Source organism: Herpailurus yagouaroundi, unplaced genomic scaffold (genome assembly GCF_014898765.1).
Source record: "Herpailurus yagouaroundi ecotype Mexico unplaced genomic scaffold, PumYag 100, whole genome shotgun sequence".
Lineage (NCBI taxonomy): Eukaryota > Metazoa > Chordata > Mammalia > Carnivora > Felidae > Herpailurus > Herpailurus yagouaroundi.
Genome location: NW_024412391.1, coordinates 52,290,991 through 52,312,446, shown reverse-complemented (window position 1 = coordinate 52,312,446; position 21,456 = coordinate 52,290,991). Strand labels below are relative to the sequence as shown.

Below are 21,456 nucleotides of genomic sequence, written 5' to 3'. Positions count from 1 at the left end.
CCGAGCCGGCCCCGCCGCGCCCGCCACCCTCGCGGCGGTCTCCTCCTCAGGCGCCTGTCGCGGCCGGTAAGTGCCTGCTGGCGGAGCAGCGGCGGTCCCCGAGTCAACTTTCAATCCCCCCTTCGCTTCTGCCTCGCCATTCTCTTCTCCGCGAAAGATGGCTGTTTGGAGAAGGGGGAGAAGTTAGGGGGTCGCCGACGTGGGGCGAAGGAGGGCGCGACAGCCTCAGCAGGAGCGGGCGGAGGTGAGTGGCACCACAGCCCGGTCCCCGGCTGGTGCCGGGGGAAGCCCTGGGAATTGGGGGCCAAGCGTCCCCCGGATGTACCGCTGTATTGCCGGCTCGGATTCCCCAGGTTAACAGCATCCCAGTCCAGACCCCGGCACAGCTTGCCTTGCACCTCGAAACCCGGAGGCTGTGGTGGGTTGACGGGAACCTTTGTCGTAAGTTCAGCGCCAGGTGATCTTTTTTTCTGCTGGGCAAAAAGACATTGGCTACTCAAGCCCAGGCGAGGGGTCGGTGACATGACACCCCCCCTTTCCTCCCCCAACGCACACACCCAGTTTATGCTGGAGCCGAGTTATGAATGAAAAGTTTTGTACAGCCAACGTGTTGCTTGAAAGGAGCAATACTTAGTGGGGGTACCTTTGATGTTTCGTGGGGGGGGACTTCAGTTCCATGACTACACACCAGAATTCTGGGCTTTAAGAAAAGTTCCGGAGCCTGGGGGATGGCTAGTAGAAGGAGATTGATGAATCGTAAACTCACTAAGGTAAACTGGTTAATTAAATGCCTGGAGGGTGTCACGGTGGGGATAGGAAGGAGACGAGGCGACGGGGGAGGGCGGGTGGGGGGGCGTTCCCTGAGTGCCTAGCGGGCAGCGTTTGGCTTTGAAGCCATCTCCCACTTATCCGCAGTGAGAGGTGTCAGAGGCCTGTGCGTTCCTGTTGTGATCGAGGGGCACTGAGCTGCTCTCCAGATCCGAGGCGCAGTAGTCGGGAGAGGTGGCCTGCAGCCGGGAGCTGAGGACGCGGTTCAGGTGGTATGGAATTGGAAATTCTCTAGTGAGTCTCCCACGCTCTAGTTTCAGGAAGATCTCTCCAGTTTGTTTTCCCTGCCAGGAGGTGTGTATTATCTCCTAAAAGGAACTTTTAGGTTAAGTAACCATAACATTTTGAAATCTATGAGAAATGGGCTATCTACATATGTGCCATTACACACATATTGTGCCTGTGTGTGTGTGCAAAATGTGGGAGTGAGGTAAGAAGGGCTTAAAAAGTTGAACTTCAACTGAAAAAGGAAGTGAAGAGTGAGTATTATTCTCCCCAAAGGATATAACAATGCTCATACAACTAAATAATCTTGGCTTGTTGAGATTTCTCATAAAGGGTAGGATTTAGGAATTAAAGGTATTTAAAGTACAGTCCATGTTTTCAAATCTTGCAAGCATCCTTGAAAGCTAGGATAAGGGAGTAACTACATAGAGAAGTCATATTAAAGAAAAAAATTAAATTATTTGCAAAGAAAACAATTTGACATTTGAAAAGGTCTGGATGTTATTTTCTGATGTGCTGCAAATCTTTTAAATCCTGTAATTAATAACAGCACAGAATAAGTTGCAGTTAGTAAATGAGGACAATTAAAATATCATGCTTGGAAAAGATATCTTTTGAACTACTCTTTGGTACTTTGAATGTTTATTATGGAAATTATTGTGATTGAAAACTTGTTTAATATATTTGCTTTTTGCCACAAATAATTAGTTCTCCTTTTTCTTTTAAACCACTATTCCAGTTTGCACGAATTTAATTACCCAAATACCAAATCACTGATGTGCCTTCTGGAAAGCATTTGCATTTAAGCTACTTAATAAGAATATTGTATTTCCAGGAGGACAAATAATTTTGTTAGTTTTTTTAAAAAAAAATTTTTTTTTTCAACGTTTATTTATTTTTGGGACAGAGAGAGACAGCGCATGAACGGGCGAGGGGCAGAGAGAGAGGGAGACACAGAATCGGAAACAGGCTCCAGGCTCTGAGCCATCAGCCCAGAGCCTGACGCGGGGCTCGAACTCACGGACCGCGAGATCGTGACCTGGCTGAAGTCGGACGCTTAACCGACTGCGCCACCCAGGCGCCCCTAATTTAGTTAGTTTTAAAACTTTTTTTGTAATTTATTTTCATCCATTTTGTTTGAGTGGGGCACATCTCAAGAAGAGAGCATTTTCTTGGAATATGTCATTTTCCATGTGGGGAAAGAGTGAATGTTTTCATAGATGTTTCGGTCACAAACAGGTGCAAGTAGAGTTGGAATCTTGAGTCTGACCTTTGATATTAAGCTACCAGCTATTCCTGAATTGAACGTCTCCATTCAGAATGGACATAGGTGCACATAGGACATAGGATTGTGCAGAAGGAATTAAGTATTTCAAATTAAGTACCAGTTTATGGTTAGGAAGGAATGATTTTTTTTCTTTCTTTTTCTTTTTTTTTTTTTTCTTAAACCTCAGTCTTCCTGTTTCTCTCTGCAATTCAGCCTGTTGGGCCCGCCTTCATTGGGAAGTCAGACCAAACACTCTGGCTAGAAAGAGTTTGGCATATTAAACTGACATCCTTTAAAAATAAAGATGGCCCTTCTGAAATTAAACAGGTAATTTTATACACTGTAACAGGCTTTTATGATTGAGTGTTTCATGACCATTATGGTGCCCATTAATATGGTAGACAGTAGCTTTATGAAGTTACTGCCATGAATATAAATAATTACTTATTATATGTATTTGGGGTATATTTAGACAATATTTGGGTTTTTAGGAATTTTAAATGATAAAGCCAACTGACCATATAAATTGTCTAATTAACTAGTTCTAGTGATACACATAGTTCGGATTTGTATTAATATCAACATCTAAGGATGTTTTAGGATTGTATAGCTGTCATTTCTTTTCATTAGAATTGCTTCTATCTTGAATTTGTTTAAATATTACAACATATTATCCTGCAATTTACACCTGCTCAGTGGGGAAGGTGTAGGTTATTCTTAAATAGAGATATGGAGAAATAGCTAACAAGGAGACTCAGTTGAGAAACATATGGACATCATAAAATCCTTCTGTATGTAGCATCTGTACCTTCTCATTAGTGAAATATTGTAGTTATGGACATTTTTTATTACGTTCAAATGTGGCTTTTTATTTTTGCTTCAATGGGTTTTTTGTTTTAGAATGTAATTATATTAATGTTTAAATTGGCAGGGACTTTTATTGTTTGAAGTCCTTTCCTTTCAATAAAGATGTCATACTTAATTTTTACTGCATACATCCGCAGAAATGTACAATTGTTTCCTATCTTATTATTATGATGCTTACCTTTCTAAGATATTCTTCAAAACATTTGAGAGGCAGGTAGGAAGACATATTGTTCTCATTTTCAGAAGAAGGTAGCAGGTACACTGTTAGATCCAAGGTCACACAGTAGTGAATTACTGTGAAGCTGAGGGTGACATCTGTATTTCCTGTGTTCTGTTCACAATAGCATGCTGCTCCCATGGCCATGTTAAATGATATTTTCATAAATTTATACATTCCTGGATTTCAAAGTGCTTAGCTTTGTAGATATGCTGATCAGATTTTATATCTATCAGTATAGTCATAAGGGAATGAGCCTTACTGTTGTCTACTGATGGGGGAGAACCGCAACCCCAGTAGTTAATGCTAAAACAAACACACACCTCTGAGGGTTATTCATTCCTGCAGTCAGTCCATGTGCCACGCATTTCTCTGTCCCCATTGGCCTGGCCTTATCAATTATATACCATCCTTTCATGTGCCACACTTTTCTCTGTCCCCACTGGCCTGGCCTTATCAATTATATACCATCCTGTTTTAATGGTCAGAGCTGCTTTGAATTTTATCAGTATGGTCATCAGGCTTGAAGATCATCAGGCTCACTGATGAGAGAATCAGAATGTGATTTTTGAGAAGATAGAATATTGACAGAGGACAGTAATGGACCGTCCACTCCAGAGCCAGCCAGTATCGATTAGAGATCATGTTTTTCTGGGTGTTAGGACACCTGTCTTCTCTTATTAGCTCTGCTTCTTTGGCTGAACTTACGAAATCAAAGTGAACAGAGAGTTTATGCAATTATCTGGTTGTTTCTGTTCATGTAGACAGTTTCTCTTCGTATCTAGCTAAATCAGATTTAAAACAAAAACAAAAAACAAAAAAAAAAGGATAGCAACTTGTTCTTCTGTGGAGAAGGTACTCATGACATTTTTTTTTTTCATTTTTCCAAATTCCCTCTTCTTCAAATCTCACTAGACTTTTTCAGGTTAATTGCCCACATGATTTGTAACAGCCAAGACTTATGATATTATATTGTTAGATTAAAAAGTGGAATACATTATCCAGGATACAGAAGAAAGCATTATAATTTCATAGACAATAGCAATATGTAATGTTTGGCAAGCTTCGTGTATTTGACGAAAATACTTTCAGGCATTTTATTTATTTAAAAAAATTGTTTTAATTGTTTATTTTTTAGAGATAGGGAGAGAGAGAGAGAGAGAGAGAGAAAGAGAGAGAAAACGAGCAGGGGAGGGGCAGAGAGAGGGAGACACAGAATCTGAAGCAGGCTCCAGGCTCCGAGCTGTCAGCGCAGAGCCTGACGTGGGGCACGGACTCACGAGATGTGAAATCATGACCTAAGCTGAAGTCATATGCTCAGCCAACTGAGCCACCCAGGCACCCCAGCATTTTCTAATGAGGAGAGGGTATCAGGAACTCTCTACTTCATTAGGTTTATTTATTTACTATCTTTCCCTAAATGTTTGGTTTATAGGAGTTCATCAAAATGTTTTCAGTGTGAAATTTGGAAAAAAAAATTATTCAAGTGTGGTTTGCCAATTACTATAGGTTATTCTGTTTAGAGCCTCAAAGAGAGGAAAGCAACCCATATTTAATATTCTTTGCTAACTAGGGAGAGTATAGCATGCTGCTGGTGAGATTGAGAAGAGTTGGGATTGCTGGAAATGGTACTTTCTTCCCATTTCTACAGAATATATGATAAGGAGATTAGTGTGGAGTAGTCTAGTTTGCATGGAACTGTGATGAGTGGAATTTGACTTGGCCAGTGAAGGAAGGATAAAATTTGGTTCACTCAAATATCACTCAAGATATTTAGCAGCAAGTCACTGAAACTAACTTTAGTTAATTTAAGAATTAAATAAATGTATTACAAGATATCGACTCTGTTTTCTGTTGCTTTGGACACGTTGCCACAAATTAAGCAGCTTGAAACAGCAAATGTTTATTATTTCAGTTTCATTGCTGTTCATGGCCCAATTGCATCCTGTGTGCAGGGATCTCACCAGGTGTTGGTTAAGCCTGCAGTCCAATGAGAGGTTCACCTAGGATCAGGTCTGCTTCCAGCTTTCCTAGATTGTTGGAAGAATTCATCTCCTGTGGTTGTAGGACTGAAGTCTCTATTTTCCTGCTGGTTGTCCGGGGCCACTCACAGCTCTTAGAGGCAGCCTGCTGTTCTTTGTCATGTGACCCTCTCATAGGTAGTCTTACAACATGGCAGCCTACTTTTCAAAGCCAGCAAGGAAGAGTTGTTGCTTCAGTGTGATAAGACAATCTTTTATAACATATGGGAGTGACATGACATCATTTTTGTCACAAAACATCATCTAATCAAGGGAATGACATCACTCATCTTTGCCATATTTTGCTGAATAGAAGCAAGTCATATGTTCTACCCACACTTAAGGGAAGGGGATGATACAGTGGCATGACTCACTAGAGGTCATTTAGAATTAATCAGTGAATCTTTTTTTTATTTTGTATATTTCAAAGTTTAGTTTATTTTGAGAGGGAGAGCAGGAGAGGTGCAGAGAGAGAATGAGGGAGAGAGGATCCCCAGTAGGCCCCACACTGCCAGGGTGGAGCTGGATGTGGGGCTCATACCCACAAACTGCGAGATCGTGCCCTGAGCTGAAACCAAGTGTTGGACTTGTGACTAACTGAGCCACCCAGGCGCCCTGCCCATTGAATCTTTGGAATAGTCAGCAGACCTTGCTTAGAAGCCACTCAGTCAGAAACAGTGCTCAAAATCTGTCTGCAGAACCGATTCTGTGAGATATTATTGCGGACACTGTTGGCACACCAGCTTCTATAATAGAAGATGGGCTTTGTGTCATAAGACAGAGCATTCGTCATATATACCAATGTGGTTTGGTTGCTCATGGCCCAAAAGGATGACTAGTGTCTACTGCTGGAAAGAAGGATAAAAATGTGAGCAAATGATTACTTAATGAAATGTCAAAGGTTTTGACCAGGAGAGGCATGATGACCGACTGGAGATGGGGTTTAACTGGAGAGTAGCTGGGAGTCCTGCAGCTCCTTAGAAAGAAAACTCTTAATAGGATTTGGGAGAATGGGGGTAATGAGGTTCCATTTAGGAATGGTGGTAACAAAGGAGTAGAAGACTTTAAAAAGATGAATCCCTAGGAGGCATGTTAGTCTAGGAATTGACTTCATTAGCCCTTAATATATTTACATATGAAAGAGAAGGACTACTGCCACTCGTCCGTGCCTGGAGCCAGTATGTGATTTGGAGGTCTGCAGCTTGCCCTCCCCTTCTTTTTCAGGAGAGAACAGAGCCAGAGACCATTTCAGATCCATTGTACAATTGGGGCCCAGTGAATATCAGGTATTGTGTAGGGGCATGGAGGTCTATTGAGTACAGCTTGTGTTTCAGGCACTTTGCAGGAATGATTTTATCCAATCTGCATCTCATCTCTGGCCACTGAGTTCCAATTTTCCTAGTTCTGCCACCTCCACTTCCCTCCCAAGGAAATGGAGACTTTGAAAGGTTAAATACATTGCTAAGGGTCATTCAGATATGGGAGGGACCAGTTGAATCTAGTTCTGATTTCACAGCCCATGGTCTTATACATCCTGTACTCACAAGCAGTAAGTGAGGCTTCCAAGGGAAAGCTTGTTTTTCCCACTGAAGTGAATGTCAGCACTATAATTGCTCTTGGGTTCCTTCGTTCATCTTGTGAGAACTGGATACTGGAGTATGAGGGTTAAACAGGAGTGAGCGAGTGTGCTGTATCATGCCTTCTTTTTTCCCAGCAGGAAGTACAGATTATAGGTCTGTCTTCCATCTAAAAGTAAGAATGTGGAGTGGAGGCTGTATATTTTTATTTCTACTTATCATTTTGGCAGAAATATAAAGCTCTGTGTCTCCTTTTTCTCCTATATGTAGATTTCTATTAAATTCAATTAGGAAACATTATGAATTTTCATTGCCTCTTTGACCATAGGGTTCTTTCTGTAGCTTTTTCAGTAGATGCAACTGTTTTGATCTACTTGAAAAGTCTATTGAGACATTTCTCCTTTGTTCTTCTGTTACTCAGTCCCCCTTTCTACTCTGTGGTGCCTCTGAATTCTATTCATAGATATTCTGCTTTTTTTTCCTTCTGTTTTATGTACTTAAATCTCTTCTTTAAATGGATCTAGTTCCATTGATCGGAATCATTTGCTCAGATCCCCTTGCTGTTCTACTGCAAAATACAAGCTCAGTATGGGACTCATCTGTATTCTGCTAATTTTACAGAGTTGTACCCTCCATCCCAGCATGGTATGAGGAAGACTTTAAGATTTCCCTGGGTATTCAAGTCAGAATGTAAACACTTTAAACTGAATACCCTAAAGCAGCTTTCTGATTGGATTGTATTCTATCAGGTGCATACCTATGGCTTGTTAGGGTCGAGTACAAGAAACTAATACCCAGCAAGTTATAGCTCAGGAAACTTTGAAGTACACTTATTTTTTCATATAGGATTTAGATGTTCTAACGTAGCCTTGGCCAGATTTGACTCTAAAAGCTGAAAAACCTTAGCATGGAGTGCAGATTCTCTCATAGTCTGGACCTAGCCTCTATTTATTACCTTTTCATTTTTAATTGTTGCCACTCCTTGCTGTATGGCTTTAAGGATATAAGCCCTAAACTTAGAACTAGAAAGTGGCTTAGGTTTTACGTAATGAACAACCAGCCTGACATGTAAAGAAAAGTCAAGATGTGAATGTGTATATGTGGAGGGGGTAAGAAGGTTGTAGGGAATAAACAATAACAATGTTTCAGTTCCAGCATCGAGTCATTCTTGAGGCCATTCTACTACTTTTTTTGTGGTTTTATGTTGTATGAGCAAGAAGTTATACATAAATTGAGTTTCTGTCTCTTTCAATTGAAGGAGTACTAAATAGCACAAGTTTCTTTCAGCCAAGGATTCTCCATGCATTTTCTGAGCCTGCCACCTCCAGAACTATCAGTAGCTTATCTCTTAGCCACAATCAGCGCTTTACTCCTCTGGGGTTTTATTTGGAAAGTGTGCCCATTAGGAGGTGCACCTTCTCTGTGCTCCTTTCCACCTGATCCCAACTTCTTTTCCTCCCCTGTTGTGATGCTTACTGCAGCTGACAATGATCTCGTTCTTCTCTGAATTCTTAGAGTAATTTAGGGATCTGGCAGTGGTTTACACAGACTTAAAGTTAATTTTAGCGTTAATTGATTTTAAAAACCCATAATAAGAAAGGCTACTGTATGAGTAAAGCCATTAAAGGAATTTGCGTTTTATTGCCCAGAATAGCATTTTTATACTTCTGAGATATAGTGATTTACCTAATGTATGACTTACATAGTTTTTGTGGTCTCTTTGCAATTCGTCGGTGGCCCACTAGAGACCTATAGCCTCTCATACCTATTTGGAAAGAAAGGAAGAGGCGGTCTGGCTTCATGATGAACACCCTTCTAAATAAAACACGATGCGGAAGAACAGTCTGATTTTAGCTGAGGCTACTGGTCTCTACAGTATGAACCTAAGTTATTCTTATTAAACATTTTATGTAACTATGTAGGAACATAAAGTACAAACATCTTTACTTGTAGATTTCACAAATTATAAAACGAAAACCAACAAGCCAACATTAAATGTCCACAACAGACCCGATGAAATTAAGAAGAGCTGGATTGACTTGTGACAAGTGATGTATTGCTGAAGTTAACGTTGCCAGTGTTGCATTTAAGAACATAAAGATGTAGCCTCAGATCCTGTTCTTATTTAATCCATTTCTGTGTTTTATATTAATATACATGCAGAAAGTATCCTTTGAAAAAAATGAATTAAAAAAGAAAATCCACAATAGTAACTTCAAGGCTTTGTTTGCTGGTTCAGGGTAATCAGACTTCATATATGAACAAAACTCTCCATGAATAATCTTCAAATCAGTTTTAATGAAGTATCACCTGAGTACTCTATAATCCCTTTTTGTTCTCTTAAAAATGTGATCAGCATTGTAAAATTTTTGAATTCTAAATCAAATGTGTGAGCCATATCCAAAGATTGTAGGAATGGTGAACAGATTGTGTAGAAACTCCCCAGAGATAGCATGCTGTGTCGCCTTCGAACACGATGATGATTTTAACCACTATAGTGCAGGTACTTTTGGATCCCTTGACCACGTGTTCTATAATGACTCAATTAATCCTCATCTTTTTTTCTTATCAGATTTTATTTATTTAACAAACTGTATGCTATTTGTCTTCACCTAGTACCTGCATGATTGAGAACACCAATAGCATGAAAATTCCATGGTGGTTATTTCGTTTTAAGATACTTATTCAGAAATTAATTAGAATATATTCATATTTATTTTACACTTTTAGATCATTGTCCTAGTGTCCCAAAATGCAAAAGCAGAATTCCACATCAAACTCATGGATTTCAGTTTGAAGTACATAGATTGCAAATATTGTCACTTAAAATATTATACATCTTACTCTGTGTTGTATTATTAACTAGATTGTAAACTCTGTGAAGGCAGAGAGAATATGCTTACTTTTTTTTTAAGTTTATTTATTTTGAGAGAGAAAGAGAGAACAGGAGAGGGGCAGAGAGGGAGAGGGAGAGAATCCTACGCGGGCTCCACAATGCCAGCATAGAGCTCAATGAAAGTCATGAACCATGAAATCATGACCTGAACTGAAGTCAAGAGTCAGACACTCAACCAACTGAGCCACCCAGCCGTCCCTATTTTTTGTTTTATTCCTCAGCGCTAAGTGCGTTTCTCAGTTGGTGCCTAAGAAGTATTTGCTTATAATCAGTTTGACCAACTGTTTATATGTTGTTATTTCCTAGGGCACTGTGAACTCCCCATTGAGGGCAGGGACTACTTTGTTTTAATCTGTAGACTCCAAATGCCTGGCACAGCAACTTTTACATGAGAAATGATCAGTAAATGTTCTGAAAGAAAGAGTGGATGTGTTATTGACTTGTGTGTGTGTGTGTGTGTGTGTGTGTGTGTGTGTGTGCCTGTCTTCTTTTAGATCACATGTTTCATATACAAGGCAATTTTAACACTTTTATAGATCAGTGTTGTCTAATAGAATTTTCAGTGGTGATGGAAATATTCTGTATCTCTTGTTCTCCGGTTATCATAGTCACTAGGCATGTGTGACCTTTGAGCACATGAACTGTAGTTAAGTCAGGCTGAGAGCCTGAATTTACTTTTATTAATTTTAATTATAAAATAATGCCATGTGGTTGGCAGGCAGCTCAGGCAGCCTCCATTCTCAAACTCATTTGCCCACATCACCAACACTACATTTTTTGGTTGTAATTGGATGTTCTTTCTGGAGATTGTTGTTATTGGGTAAATGAGTTATATTAATTAACTAATTAATTAATGCTCTATTACTTTATACACAGGGCAGTATATTCCATCAAATTGGTTTCATTCTTTTCCCAAAGGACTGATGACATTGTGTGTCATCCCACCATCTGATTTAGATGTTCATCATTTCCTTATTAGTTTAGAGGCCTGACACTGACCAGTTTACCAGATAAGCTTTACATATACTTTGTTTTCTAATGGCCCAGGTTTCCTTGTCTCTCCTAATAAACCATTTAAACTTGGATTCAGTATTTGTTCATCGTTATTATCATCGTCATTGTATAAGATGGTGTTTATAATACCCTGTCTTTGATGTATTAATGTCTGCTGATATTCTGATTTTAAAGGTACTGCATTATTAAAAATGTCTGAATTGCTTTTCTTCTATTAACGTTTTTGCTTTTCTTATCATTTTATCCTTTCTGGTAGAGAAGAAGAATGAAGTAGCATCATACACACTTAAACATATGATAACTCAATCCTTATGTAAGATGTAATCCCAACATAACACGTTTCAAAGCTGGTATCAGGGGCATGAAATCAACACAACAGGATTTTCCATTTAGAAAGGTAGGAATTGCTCTAAGTGGCCAAGGTTTTTTATGCAACTTGTGGCACTTCAAGAGAAGACTTTGATTAAAATCCATCATATAGTTATTGAACTTCAGTATTGGGTATGTTCACATATATTGTCTCATTTAATTCTTTAGAGAATGCTGAATCTAGTAATATATAATGGTGTAGAAATTAAATATTCAAATAAATTGAAATAAACTCTGTTGGCAGAGTTTAAAGAAATACTTGAAAATTTTCCATTCATTCTCTCCTGCTGGATATTTAATAGTTGTTTTATATGGCAGAATTTGAACACACATACTTAGGTGTGGAGACTTGCCTTTGTTCATTCTTTTAGTCTAGCTTAGCAGTTCCCAAATTTGAATATGCATCAGAATTGCTTTTCAGGGTTATTCACTCAAGTGCCTGTGAACTATACTTTATGGCTGAGTTAACCCCTTTTCCAAGGTGGTTTTGTCAATTCTAAATTTTCATCTTGGAACCTACTTTTTCCTCTTTACCCAAGAGATACATCTTGTTTTATTTCTTTATTTTCACTTTCATTCCAGTGCAGGGCTACTCATTGAGAGAACCTGTGGATATGCTTTTGAATAGATTTCACAGGATAGGAGAAAACTCAGTAGCAATATATAGAATTTCGCACTCAGGAATTGCCGATTATGCTTTAGTCTCTTGATTGCTTTCATCCGCCCCTTAATGGTGAGATGCTAGCACTGCTTTTTATCTTCTGTCCCAACCTTGCTGATAAACCTTTCCCTAAAAATACTTAATGATGTGTATCATGCATTAGGTTCACACCATCTTATACAATTATGATGATAATAACAATGATCAAATAGTGAATCCAAGTTTTGTGAATTGTACTATAAATAAATAAATAAATATAACGTTTATTATTTATTTTGAGAACATGACCTGGGCTAAAATCAAGAGTTGGACACCTAACTGACTGAGCCACCCAGGCGCCCCTAAATATATTTTTAATCTACTTATCTGTTTGACTCAATTTTTAAAGTTACCTGCATTAAAGTAAACATTTGATGAGTTTCACACTGTAGTAAAACAATAGTTATTTGCTTTTATTTATAAATATCAGCAAAGCCATTGCCAAACTGTGTGAGCTAACTTGTTTACTAAGAGCATCCTTTTGGAGTTCCTTACTACTCTTTCTTTATTAAAACAAAGGTAATAAATTCAACTTGTGTATTCAAAAATATAATGCTAAGACTGCTCAGGCCAAATGAGGAAAATGTAAGCCAAATGGAGTGGGTTTTTAGAATAAGGGCTACAGTTTTAATTTCTCTAGAATAGCAGATCTGAAATATTCTTGGGGGAATTTATAGTTTTCAAGTAACTGTTGAAAACTCATTAGCTTTTTATTTCATATCCTGTTCTATTTTTCTTTTAAAGATATTTTCATAATAAAACCAAATCTTTTGTATTTCCTCATGTCGTTGCCATTTTAAGTGCTCTTCATTCCTTTCATTCCTTCATTTCCTTTCATGCTTTTCATACAGTTTCCATCTGGTATCATCTTTCTGCCTGGAGGGCTTCCTTTAACATTTCATGTGGCATAGGGCTGCTAGTGAGGAATTCTCTTAGCTTTTGTATATAGGAAAGCATCTTTTTTTTTTTTTTTGGCCTTCATTTTATAAGATTTTTTTTTTTGATATAGAATTCTAGATTGATAGTATTTTTCTTTTTCTCAACTTTAAAGATGTTGCTCCACTGTTTTCCTTCTTGCATTGTTTCTTAGGAGAAATCTGCTGTCATCCTTCATTTTGTTTCTTTTTCTATGTAACACATCCTTAAACATATTCCCTTTTCACTGGTTTTGAAAAACTTGATTATGGTGTGTCTTGGTATAGTTTTCTTCATTTTTTTTTTTTGTGGTTTGGGTTCATTCAGCTTCTTGGACCTATGGGTTTATGATTTCTATCACATCTGAAAAGAATGTCATCACTCTTTTCTTACAAATTTGTTTGGTTTCTTTTGTCTTCTATCGTCTTTCAGGAACTCCAGATACATGTATATTAGGATCACTGGTGGTCTGTTTATCTTCTTTTATTCTTTTTTTCCCTCTGTTTCATTTTGGATAGTTTTTATTGTGTCTTCAGATTCACTACCAGTAACGACATTTAATATTGTTGTTGTTGTTATTGTTGTTGTTTATCACACACATTGTAGTTTTCATCTCTTGAAGTTTAATTTGGGTGTTTTAAAAATATTGGTCACTATTTCTAACTTTTTTGAACATATGGAATAGATTTATAATAACCAATTAAATGACCTTGCTTGTGAATTCTAACATCTTTTCAGTACCTGACCAGTTTTATTGGGTTGATTTTTCTACTTGTTATGGGTTATATTTTCCTACTTCTTTGAATGCCTGGTTATTTTTTGGTGGATAACAGACATTGTGAATTTTACCTTGTAGAGTGTGGGATATTTTTATATCCCTATAAATCTTAAGTATTTTTTTAATGGGATGCAGATAGTTATGGAAACAGTTTGATTCTTTCAGATTTTGTTCAGGTTTACCCTAAACCCCATGAATTAGAAGGTTTTCCAGGCTGGTTGGTGGGAACAGGCACAATTCCCAGCCTTGAGTGAGTACTAGGTACTGTTCCCTGTAGTCCTTTCCTGTGGTTCTTTCCCTGGCCTTGTGTTGTTTCCCTTATATATTGTGCTGATCAGTACTTTGAGGAATACCTGAGGGTTATCTGCAAATCTTTGGAGATATCTCTATTTAGCTCTCATTGCTCTGGAACTCTGTTTGGAGATTTCTAGCTTCTCTGATCTCCGTAGATTCTCAAGTACATCTCTTCAGTTCAGGAGCTGTGCTGGGCTGTCTTGATTTTTCTTCCCTGAGCTATTATCTAGAAGCTGAAATAGGCATAGTACTCATGTCATCAGTTTTCCCATTTCTTAGGGTTTGCCTTATGTTTCCCATTTCTCAAGGATTATTGCCTGGTATCCAGTGTCTTGAAAATTGCTGTTCCATATATTTTGTACAGCACTTTCATTTTTATAAGCAGAGTACATTTCCCATCCCTGTTGCTCTGTCTTGATTAGAAGTGTGTGTCCTCCATTCATTTTTCTCTTCCATGTAAAATCTTGTTGGTCAGGATAACTTTGGACATGATTTAAGTATGTAATACTCACTTTAATGCAGTTTATTGGACATTCTTTTTATTTTTCAGTAGTTTCCAAACTTTTGTTTTTTAATTTTTTTTTAACATTTATTTATTTTTGAGACAGAGAGAGAGAGAGAGAGAGCATGAACAGGGGAGGGTCAGAGAAAGAGGGAGACACAGAATCTGAAACAGGCTCCAGGCTCTGAGCTGTCAGCACAGAGCCCAACGCGGGGCTCGAACCCACGGACCGTGGGATCATGACCTGAGCCAAAGTCGGACGCTTAACTGACTGAGCCACCCAGGCACCCCCAAACTTTCTATAATGAATATTTCATACTGAATTTTTAATTTTAAAAATTAAGTTTTAGTGGTCAGTTATGTCCCATATTATGCTTGATGATTTTAATCATTGCCCTAGCCATTCAAAATTCTTAAGGCAAGCCAGTCATAAATTAAGAATTTAAATTAGTTAAACATAATTTACATATTTTTAAGTGGATAAAACATGCTACTATAAGGAAGTGGTATATCCTATTAGCTTGTTTTTTAAGAAGGATTAAAGTCAGGTAGCTTTGTGTATAATATATTTTTGAATTTATAGGATGTGAATGACCATAAAACAGCTAAAAAATTGCTGTCTTTTAAATTGTATCACTTTTTATGGAGTTCCTTTTTATATTTATTTAGGAGATTCTGTAGTTCATGGGTAGGCCTCTAGAATGTTTACATATCAAGTAAGTAGTGAACTATGTGCTGTTGAACTATTTTATTTTTGGTTTTCTCTAGTATTTAAGTGATAAAATATAGCACTGTGAACTTATATGAGAATAGAATGACAAAATTCAGGAGCACATCTTGCTTTGGTACATGCATGTTGTTACTTTAAGCATTTTCTGGCAGTAAGGGCACAATTGGCTGTGTTAATTTAAAAGAATCTTTGAGGTGGTATAGTTCCATATGCTGTAGGAATATGTCAATGATTTTTGTATTTTATAGTTTGAGTTTTAATGTAGTCTTTTGAAAGCTAGTTGTTAAGCATGGCAGGAAGACTAGAGTTGCTTTAGAATTCTTAGGAAAATAATTTTGTAAGAACAAATTAAAATTAACTTTAACTTTCTTCAGCACTGTCATAAATACCAGCACGATGAATCCAAAATTGTGGCAATGTTACATTGCTCTGTTTCCAGTATTTAAGCATAAAGGTTAGGCCAGATTTATATTCTCTTGTAAAATTGAACCAAAATATAAATTATTTCTAGAATTTTAAGAACAGAATTTTGAAAATTAAATACCACTGTGTGGTGGAGACTCCTAATTATCTCCCAGTATCTCCTTTCTCCATTGTCCTCAAACCCAGAGCCTCTGAAGTTTTGCTGGGATCAGACCCCACAGAATAAAGATGATACTTCTCAGCCTCCCTTGCAGCTAGGAATTGTGCCATGTGGCAAAATTCTGGCTGTAGAAAGCAAGCAGAAGAGATTTGAGTGACTTCCAGATGGGCCATTAAAGCACAGGCGTGGGCTCTCTCTTCCCTTCTAACTTGCTGGAATGTGGATATGGTGGTGTACTCTCTGAGACCTCCTTAAGAGGCCAGCGTTCTAAGGATAGAGGAGCAACAGGATTGTTTTTAAAAAGCCTGGGACAGTGACGATGACTTCTTGAGGCAGAGCTGCCAAACCAGCTTGAAGCTTTATGTGAATGAGGAAGAAATTTCTCTCATCTAAGCCACTGTTATTTTGCGTCTCTGTCACACACAGGCAAAGTTATTTACACTGTTCTCCCAATTTTTTTTTTTTGTTTGTCTGTTTATAAGACAGGTCGGTAGTGAATTTTTATAAGTGCAAGCTTAAGAGAGCAAGTGATCATGCATCACAGAGATTAAAACTTGTTCTTTGGACATGATTAAAAAAATTGAACTAGTCCAGTATCTATCAGCTGAAGAGGACCACATAAGTAATGATGGCTCTTTGAGAAACGTAAACAAAAATTTGGGGCCCATAGTTCCTATGCTGACTTTTGGAGAAAACAAGGTTTGACAAGTGAGAGAAAGCTAAATTATTCAGCTTTATACTTGCTCACAGTCATCAGATTCTTTTTTTTCATTTTCCTGAAAATATTTTGTATTTCATAGTTGTCAAATCCTGAAGTCCACTTTTCAGTGCTAGTGTGAAATGGCACCCTTGGCATTTTACACTGTTTACTACTTACTCCCCTCTCTGGAATCTATCCCTGAGCCTCTGTGATGTCACACCATTACAGTTTCCTCCTCTGCTTCTGCTCTCTCCTCTGTCTCCTTTGTAGGATCTTCTTGAGTCCACCCCTGCCCTGTGCACACACTCTGCTTCTTGGCTCACTGTTCCTTTCGCTTCATGCTGGAGAGATCACAAACTACAGCCATTGGCATGTTTTGTTGATATCACAGAATTTAAAGAAACATTGCATTAATTGTGTATATTTGAAAATCTGGATATTTAACATGAAACCCAGTTTGGTTTTTCTTGACCAAGGAGATTGGACAATACTACTACATCTACATTTCCCATAGCATTGGGGTTGTTAGAGCTGAGTTATAGCTGCTATTTTTTGATTAGATGTGTTCTTTCCTCTGTGTTATAGTGTCTACCATTCCCTATTGCTTATATCTTGTATTTTATTTATTTTCCTTTCTTGCCTGATCTTTTAGGCATTTATGTTTATGATACTCACCTTCATGTGTAATTTGTTTTAAATTGATCATTTTTAAATTAAAAAAAAATAATGCTTGTTTTTGAGAGAGGGTGAGGGAGAGGGAGCAGGGAATGGACCGAGGGAGATGGAGGCACAGAATCCTAAGCGGGCTCCAGGCTCTGAGCTGACTGTCAGCACTGTGAGATCACGACCCTAGCTAAAGTTGGACACTTAACTGACTGAGCCACCCAGGTGCCCCTAACTTAATAATTTTTAAAGGCACTTTCCTTTCTGGTGTGCCTGGGTGGCTCAGTCAGCTAAGTGTCTGACTCTTGATTTTGGCTCGGATCTGATCCCAGGGTTATGGGATTGAGCCCCATGTTGGGCTCTGTGCTGAGCATGGAGCCTGCTTAAGATTCTGTCTCCTTCTGCCTCTCCCATATGCTTGCATAGGTGCTCTCTCTCTCTCTCTAGGAAAAAAAAATGTGATTTCCCTTTCCTTCCTCTTCCTTTTCAATTTCACTTCCTCCACCATCTCTACTATTATTATCCTAATTAGACTATCTTGTTGTCTCACTGGTTTCTTTGCAGTAGGCAACTAGATTACTTTTATACCTCTTATCCAAATTATTTAATCATTCTCCACACTGCTTCTAGAGTGACCTTTCTAAAATTAAAATTTTAGTATAACTATTACCAGCCTCAAGACTTTGAGTGGCTCACCTGACTTCTGGATGACTTCATACTCCAGCATTGGTATGTACGTAAAATGGTGCAGCCACTTTGGAAAACAGTCTGGCAGTTCCTCAAAAATTAAACATAGAGTTACCATATGACCCAGCGGTTCCACTTCCCTCAGGCATAGAGAGGGAATTAAAACCACGTTTTTAGACAAAATGTGTACATGAATGTTCTTATCCATTTATAATAGCCAAAACGTGGAAACAACCCAAATGTCTACCAGCTGGTGAATAGATAAACAAAATGTGGTACAGGCACCCAAAGGAATATTACTGGGCCATAAAAAAGAATGAAACACTGATATATAAGACATGAAAACAGTATGCTCAGTGAAAGAAGCCTGACTTATAAGGCCTTTTGTAAGGTCTCATTTGTATAATTCCACTTAAATGAAATATCCAGAGATAAGAATAGAGTAGTGTTTGTCAGTGACTAGGGGGAGGGGAATTGGCCTGTGACCGCAAAAGCATATGGGTTTCTTTTGAAGGGTGATGAAGAGTTAGGTAGGGCTGTTGGTTGTACACCTCTGTGAATATACTAAACAAATCATTCAATTGTACAGTTTCAGAGGGTAAATTTTATGGTATGTGAATTATACCTCAAAAAATAAATCAGAGACCATAACAGACATGACTTTTGCTGATCTTTCCAGTCTCTTTTCCCAGTCCTTTCGTCTTCCCACACCCCTACCTGCCCCTTTCCCCCTTGTGTCGGTGTACGAATCTACTAACTGTTGGAAGAGTTGTGTGCTATCTCTCAGTCTTACCCATTTACACATTTCTGCCAGAAGAATTCTGTCCACTCTTTTCTCTCTCAGCCCATCTAGAGAATTCCTGATTTTCCTTCAAGTTTCAGTGAAGATCTCACATCCTCTGGAGTTCCTTCCTATACATCACTGTTGCTGGATTACTTACAAGGATTAGGTAGACCCTCCTGAAACAAGGAGGAGCACCCTACAGTATGAAAAGACATTAACTTTGTTGCACTTATCCAGATTTTGCAACCAGAAAATCTAGAAAGAAGCTCCTTTAACTTCACTGTGCTTGTAAGTTCATGTTTTGTAGTTTTTTATTTTAAATAAAATATGGTGGGCCAGGTATGGGGAACGATATTTTAAAGCAAACATTTTATAAGAGTCTTAATCCAGTTTTGCTGACTCCACGCTCCATTCCTCCAACCCTGTGGGGATTAGGAGCATGTCCTTTGTGACCCCCAAATACCCTCAGCATCCATTGTCATCCTGAATGCTAACTGTTCATTTTTCTGTCTCACTATCTGGATTGGGGACTCCTTGGGGATAGCTGTGTGTATTTCATTTTTCTATCTCTACAAGTAGATCCTCATAAGTCTCCATAGAAAGCATTGTCAAATTTTGAACGAATGAATGAGCATACTCAGTGGCATCAAATGTAGGCATATGGGAGAGAGAGCTTATATTTGCTATACTGAAAATCAGAGATCTGGGGCCATTTAAGAAATCCTGTGTAATCAGATGACTTTATTAAAACAACCTGATCTCTCCTCTCTCTTCTCTCCTCTTCCCCGCCTTTAAAAAGTTATTTCAAAAAGAATAGATTAATACAATGTGAGAAATTTTACTTTTCTCAGCCTGTGCACCTGAGGAAGGTGTTAGAGGCCTAACAGGAAGGTATTTTTAGGCCTTTAGGAAGGCCTAAAGTGGGTATTAAAATGGCACTTTGCCCAACAGATTTTTACAGTGTCTTCTGTATTTTTCAAAGCAGTCTTTCTTTCCTTTTCATGTCAGAAAATTCATAAGTTAAAATTCATGTACTAACATCCCAGTTTGGATTGTTTTCACTGTGCAGTGACAAATAGCGGCTGGTTAATGTTTTCTCTTTGAAAAATGTGATTATACTAAATTATTTATAAGTGATCCCTGACTTTTTTACCTTTGTTTAAAAAATGTTTAATGTTTATTTATTTTTGAGAGAGAGAGCACGAGTTGGGGAGTAGCAGGAAGAGAGGGAGACACAGAATCTGAAGCAGGCTCCAGGCTCTGAGCTGTCAGCACAGAGCCTGTTGAGGGGATCGAATTCACCAGCCGTGAGATCATGACCTGAGCCGAAGTCGGACACTTAACCGACTGAGCCACCCAGGTGCCCCTTTACCTTTGTTTTTTAAAACTAGAAATACTTTCCTATCCTACATTGTTTCATTTCCCAGAATCCGACTCTAAGACAAAGGTTTGGAGAGCAGGTAGTTTCTTTAGGATGCAAAGAATACATGGATGGGGGTAGGAAAGGCAGTCAGTAAAGGGTGTGTATTAAGCCAGCTACCATTTTGGGCAACTGAAGCTTAATTTGGGGGTGGGGGAAATTGCAAGAAAGCATCCCTTAGAGTTGTGTATCCAAGACACCACAGAACCAGTTACTCCTTAGTTGAGGCTGCTTCTAGCCTGCTGTGGAGAGGGGAGAAAACCCTCAGGTGACTAAATGGAAGTGTTGGCTGTTGAAAGTCTGTGGGCATTCATTTGAGTGATAATGGCCATGGGATGTGGGCAGGCATCAACAGTATCTGCTACACCTGGAGGTGGCGCACTGGAGTGTAAGGAGTGCTGAAGGGTGACAAGTGTCAGAATTTAAGTTAGCCTTACTCAAGCATTTAACCAGCCATCGGTTAAGTACCTACTATGTGTGCAGTACTGTTCTGGGATAGACTGATTTGCATGTTGAACCACTTAGCTTTTTTAAAAACTCAGGTTCTTCCACTTACAAAGATAACTTGTTTTCTTCCTTTAAAAGTTGAGATACAGATGGGATGATATTCCTGCAACTACTTTGAAATGTTTAAAGCAGAATTTCAAATTTATTATTGTGGTATTTACCCAAATTTACCCTGGGAAAACAATGAAAATGAGGTTAGACCATAAACTTTTCTCTTGTCTGGGATGTGTTAGCTGGTCAAAAGCTTTTTTTTTTCTGAGGCTGTGCGAGTTTGGTCTCTATGTGCAGTTTGTATAAGCCAGTAAATTTATAAGTTCCATGAAAGGAATAAGGTACCATGGGGATGGTTATTTTTAGTCAGTTGGCAGTGAAGGCATCCCAGGGAAAATAGATAAAATGAACCTTAAAGTAATAGGTAGTAATTAGCCATGTGGAAATAGGGAAATGATGAAGAGGCAGTGTATTCCAGGAGAGCTTGTGTTCAGTCCAAGAGGCAGTGCAGAACCCACTCAGTGCCCAGGTTAAGCTTTTGACCCATGGGTTGGTCATGACAGGGTGACATTTTGTCTCCATTTCTAACTAGCTGTGTGGTATATGACTGGTTACTTAAGTTTTCTCTACCTTTCTGTCCTTAATTATAATTTGGGGATCCTAGTACTATCTATACTACAAGACTGTTGTAAAGATAAATGAGATACATTATATAAGGCAGTTAGAATATATTTTCAGTAACCTCATCTATAGCTTTTGGTATCAGTATAGTTTCAGATTACAAGTCATATTTTCTAAAGATGCACCTATTTCCATACAACAGATTTCTCAAAGTATATGGAACATTAATCCTACAATATCTGCAAGAAGAAAAGATCATGAAGGGGTGCCTGGGTGGCGCAGTCGGTTAAGCGTCCGACT

General features: G+C 38.5%; 1 protein-coding gene across 19 annotated transcripts in view; it reads left to right on the top strand.

Annotated features, from left to right (window-relative positions):
• The first annotated feature begins 6 nt into the window (after window positions 1–6).
• The window catches only part of HDAC9 (histone deacetylase 9), a 931,635-nt gene continuing 910,185 nt past the window's right edge, over window positions 7–21,456 (top strand). For 12 of the 19 annotated variants that reach the window (XR_005789365.1, XM_040472497.1, XM_040472487.1 and 9 more), the window contains exon 1: window positions 7–244. The gene's annotated coding sequence lies outside the window, so the exon portion shown is untranslated. The remainder of the gene's footprint in view (window positions 245–21,456) is intronic. The other 7 variants (XM_040472503.1, XM_040472499.1, XM_040472498.1 and 4 more) reach the window with 4 other exon arrangements.